The sequence below is a fragment of the Macrotis lagotis genome, chromosome 1 (assembly GCF_037893015.1).
Source record: "Macrotis lagotis isolate mMagLag1 chromosome 1, bilby.v1.9.chrom.fasta, whole genome shotgun sequence".
NCBI classification, from domain to species: Eukaryota; Metazoa; Chordata; class Mammalia; order Peramelemorphia; family Peramelidae; genus Macrotis; species Macrotis lagotis.
In genome coordinates, this window is record NC_133658.1 from 489,315,747 (window position 1) to 489,321,780 (window position 6,034).

Genomic DNA, 6,034 nt, shown 5'->3' on the forward strand with positions numbered 1-6,034 from the left:
ACAACCATCTTCTCTATCAGACTACAAAGTTTTCATTATATTAATATGGGTGTGAGAAAGTAATCCAGACTTTTGGACAGAAAATCAGAAGTCCCTGAAAGATAGCTTGGTGGTATAAAGTTATCAGGTCCAACTCCCTCATATTCACACACATCCTCCAAGTTCAGTTAAATTTCTTGAGGCAAGAATAGATCAATGATTAACAGAACAGGATTTTAAGTTTAACCCATTACAGAACAGTTGATTCTCTGAAACAAGTTCAGAGTCTCTGAAACAAGCTCAGAGACAAAAGTTGTGTTCTAAGCAGTTAGAGAACAAAAGTAGTCATAAAACTAAACCAATAACATAAATAAGATCAACAAGAAAATAATTTGAGATTAATTCTATCCTTTTAGTAAAATGAGTTACAAGAGCAAAGAGTAAAACTGTAAAGTGGGAGATCTTAATGTATCACTCTTAGATATAGATAAATCCAACAAAAAAATTAGAAAACAAAATGAAGGACCTGAATAGAATTTTAAAGAAATTGAGTTGATGGACATCTGGAGATTACTTAACAGGAACAGAAAAAAAGCATACAGACTTCTCATGTGTATCTTTCCAATAAGTGATCATGTTTTAGTGAATAAAACCCACACAACCAAATGAAGAAAAGCAGAAATATCATTTAAAGATCACAAGGAAATAAAAATTGCTTTCAACAAAGGATCATTAAAGAAATTATTAAAAATTAAATGGAGATGAAACAACCATCTTAAAATATGGATAGATCAAAGGACAAATAATAGAAACAATAATATCATTAAAATAATAATAGCAATGATATAATATCCCAAAATTATAGGAATGCAATCAAAGCAGTCTTCAGAGGAAAATGTTTATCTCTAAACACTTTTATCAATAAAAGAAAAAAGAATGCAACTAAAGCAATTATTAGGGGTTCTTTTGTCTAATTATATGCCAATAGATTTAAAAATTTAAGTGAAATAGATACTTATAAAATATAATACTTAAAAAATGCAAAAAAATATTTACAAAAAAAATATAAACTGCTTAGATTAACAGTAGAGGAAACAGGGACAGTTAGATGTTGCAGTGGATAGAGCACTAGCCATGGAGTAAGGAGTAGCTGAGTTCAAATCTGATCTCAGACTCATAATAATTACCTAGCTGTGTGATCTTGGGCAAGTCATTTAAGCCCACTGCCTTGTAAAATCTAAAAAAAAGTAGAGGAAATAGAATATTTCAATAATTTTATCTGACAAAAAGAAATTGAACAGAACATAAATGTGCTTTCTAGAAACAAAATCACCAGGACCAGATAGATTTACACATGGATTTTACCAAACATTTAAAGAGCACCTAATATCAATATTAAATAAATTATTTGGAATAAAAGACAAAGAAGGAGTTTTACCAAACTCCTATATGAAACAAATATAATCTGCTGATAGCTAAACTAGGAAGAGCAGAAACAGAGAAAAAAATTATAAATCAATTTCATTAATGAATATGGATATAGAATTCCTAAATAATATACTAACTAGGAGACTATAATAAATTAATAAAATTATTATATGTTATAATCAAGTGGAATCTATACTAGGAATTCAGGATTGGTATCACATAAGCAAAATCATTAAATAGCAAACGTGACAAAATTATATAATTATATTAATAAATGCAGAAAAAAATTTTGTCAAACAATTACCATTCATTCCTATAAAAATATTTCAAAGAACATAAATGGATTTTTCCTTAAAAATGATAAGAAGCATGTATATAAAAGAATATTTGTGATGGGGATAAGCTGGAAACCTTCCCCAAAAGATCAAGAAACAAGGATGTCCATTGTCACTAATGTTATTCAATGTTGTACCAAGAATGATAGCAAAAAAGAGTAGAAAAGAAACTGATGGAATCAAAATGTTCAATGAAGTAACAAAATGATCTCTTTTTAAACTGATAATATGATATCAAGCCAAAATATGGAAGGGATAACTGAAAAGAGAAAAAGAACAGATCAATGAATTGGGCATGCAGCTAAAAAAAACCTGGAAAACCAATTAACTTAAAAATCACCATTTAAATACCAAAATGCTGAAAATCAAAGAAAAAGATTAATAAAATTTAATGGAGAAAATAAGAATTAACAAATCAAATCAAAGTAGGGTCTTTTTTTAAAAAAAAAAGCAAACTTGTATATTAAATAATTCACTTGCTTTCAAAAACAATGAAAGAAGAAAACAAAATGTTCAAATGAAACATAAAACTTTGTTCTGGAAACTTATTTCTCTTTCCCTCAATCGAAAATGGAATTGGGGTAGGTATTGGGAGGGCCTTTGTATCTACAGATATGATCAATGAAGCAATCAAGTCACAATCATTTATTAAATGTTTATTTACTATGTGCCAAGCATTGTAAATGAAAAAGCAAAAATAATTCCAGTCCCAGAGAATTTTATATTCTAGTGGTAGAGGGGGATGGGAGAGGACAACATTTATATAAATAAAAATATTCTGGATTTATACACAGTGGATAGAAGTTATCCTTAGAGGGGAGAATGATAGCACAAAGGGCACTAGGAAATATTCTCTATAGAAGGCAGAGTTTAAACTAACTCTTAGAGGAATCCATAGTATCTAAGATTTCTACGCATGGAAGACAACCAGTACAAAGATACAGTAAGATGACCATTGTGTATCAGGAATGGCAAGTAAAACAGTAGACTGCAGAGTAGATAAGTAGAAATAATTTGTAAGTAAACAGATAGGAAGAGGCCAGGTTGTGAATAGTTTTAAAAACAAACAAGAGAAGTTTATTTTTTATCCTAGAATTAAAAGTGAGTCACTAATAGTTATTGAGTAGGAGAGAAACAGAGGTTCATATGGTCAGATCTCTGTTTTAGGAAGATCATTTTGGCAGCTGTGTGGAGGATGAACTGGAGTGAGGAGAGACCAGAGTGAGAAAGATCACTTATTAGAGAAGTCTTTTTCCTTAATTAAAAAAAAAAAACTTGAGAACCAATGTTTTAGAGGCATTGCTATCATTTGGAATAACTTTCTCCATGAAATAAAGGTTGGCAAAATCTACATATAAAAGGATCTTTACTTTTAGGAACTTACACTAAAAGAAGAATTAATTTTGGTTCAGAGATGAGAAGGTGGAGGTAGTCACTCATCTATAATCTCATTAGATCTTGTATTTTTTCCAGGAGGAAAATCTCAAGCTAATATTTTGTTTCTCCCATCCTCCTCTTTTTTGTCTTCCGGTTCTTTTTAGTAAATTAGATGAGCTATGCATATGTAAACCACTAACTAGAGATCCTTCTGGTGCCATAGCTTCACAGCAGACAGAATAATTTCTGTTTCTCTGCCCACAAACTAAAGAGCTGACACAAAGGAATCAAGCAAATTAAGATAAGGAGTTTGTAGTTAATTGAAAAAATATGTGCAGCTGTATGAAGTTCTTTCCATTAGTGCTCAGAAGATAAGAAATCTTTCAGTGGGTAACTGATACCCAAATTTATTCTATTCTAGGAGTCCAGAGCAGAGAGGTAATACAGGTTAACAAGAGTGATGGCTGAATCTCAACCCCCCCTCTGATCCTGGGTTCAATGTGCCTGAGTTCAATGTGTCTGCTTGCTAATGTCTAGTGACCATAGTTGCAAATAACCTCCTGCCTCATTCAGAGTAGCCCTTCCTTTAAAGGAAGGCAGAGGATAACATGGCACCAAAAAGCTCATCTATTTCAAAATATCCATGCCTTTGCCATTATGACTACCATATCTTACTGTTGCCATTGCCTGAGATGCCTATCCTTTTCACATCTTTGAAGGAGCCTTCTGGAGATAATTTCATTTCCCACTAAAGTCTTACTCCAAAGTCTCATTATGGCAGTTTGTTGTTTTGTTTTTGTTTTATTTCTAAATTCATTTTTATATCCAGGGTCATCTCCAGTCATCTTGATTCATATCTGGGTCCTGGACCTAGATATCTCTGGAGAAGAAAGCAGCTCCTCACTCAAATCCAGTTCATGTGCTTGTCACGGCATCACCTCCCCTGATGACATGGTCTTCTTTGAGAATGAAGGACAAAGCAATGCCACTACTAGGTATATATCCTGAAAAGATGATGAAAAAGGGTAAAAACATCACTTGTACAAAAATATTCATAGCAGCCCTGTTTGCGGTGGCAAAGAACTGGAAATCCAGTAAAAGTCCTTCAATTGGGGAATGGCTTAGCAAACTGTGGTATCTGTATGTCATGGAACACTATTGTTCTATTAGAAACCAGGAGGGATGGGAATTCAGGGGAGCCTGGAAGGGATTTGCATGAACTGATGCTGAGTGAGATGAGCAGAACCAGAAAAACATTATACACCCTAACAGCAACATGGGGGTGATGATCAACCTTGATGGACTTGATCATTCCATCAGTACAACAATCAGAGACAATTTGGGACTGTCTGCAATGGAGAATACCATCTGTATCCAGAGAAAGAACCGTGAAGTTTGAACAAAGACCAAGGACTATTACCTTTAATTTAGGGGGAAAAAACCTGATATCTTATGTCTGATCTTGCTATCTCTTATACTTTATGTTTCTTCCTTAATGATATTTCTCTCTCATCACATTCAATTTGGATCAATGTACACCATGGAAACAATGTAAAGACTGGCAAATTGCTTTCTGGGGGGTGGGGGGAGGGAAGTAAGATTAGGGGGGAAATTGTAAAACTCAAAATAAATAAAATCTTTAAGTACAAAAAAGAGAATTAAATACAAATATTATTATTATAAATTCAATTTTATTTTATATTCAGTTCTGAATTCTCTTCCTCCCTCACCCTTTCCCCAAACATTGAGAAAGCAAGAAAAATGAAACTCATTACAAATATGTATAGTCATACAAAATAAATTCTCACATTAACCATATTACCACCACCATCTAAGTTCAGATCTGGTCTCAGATAGTTTCTTGCTGTGTGACCTTAGGTAAGTCACTTAACCTTGTTTGCTTCTGTTATACTTTTGTAAAGTCAATTGGAGAAGGAAATGACAAACCTCTCTAGTACCTCTATCAAGAAAACCCCAAATGGGAGTTATGAAAAGTCAAACATGACTGAAAAATGTCTGAACAACTGAACTTTGTGCCCATCAGCTCTCTGTCTTGGTGAGGATAGTGTGTTTCATCATGAGTTGTTGAAAATTGTTGTTGGTCATTGTGTTGATTAGAGTTTCTGAGTCTTTCAAAACTGATTATCGTTAAAATTTTGCTATTGCATAAATTGTTCTATTCCCTTTACTTTACATCTGTTCATATCCAGTCTTCCTAAGACTTTTAAAAATTATCTGCTTCATCATTTCTTCTAACATAATAGTATTCCATCACATTCATTCCTCAATTGATGGAATGCATCAGTTTCTGAAACATAAAAGAACTGCTACAAATATTTTTGACATATGGCTCCTCCTTCTCTTTCTTTAATCTCTTTGAGGTACTAATTTAGTAAGCAATATCACTGAATCAGAGTATGTAACAATTAAGAATAGTTTTGAGAACATAATCCAAAATTGCTTTCCAGAATATAATACTGATATTTTGAAGATAATATTCAGCAGAAGATATGATCTAACAGATCCTCACAAGCTAATAAGATGTCAAGTATGAGAATGGTGATTTATGTTTACCATCTAAGGACTAATCTAAGTTTGATGTTTTAATCACAGCGATCTTTGATGTATTAAAATATAAAATTCTCCTTTCTAGAAGAAACAATCATGAGGATAGCCACATAATTATGAATGTATTGGTCATCATGGCTCTTTTTTTAAGAAAGATTTTATTTATTTTTAATTTTAGAATTTTTTCCCTAATCTTGCTTCCCTCCCCCCCACCCCCTACAGAAGGCAGTCTGTTGGTCTTTAGATTGTTTCCAGGGTATACATTGATCTAAGTTGAAAGTGATGAGAGAGAAATCATATCCTTAAGGGAAAAAATAAAGTATAAGAGATAGCAAAATTACATAATA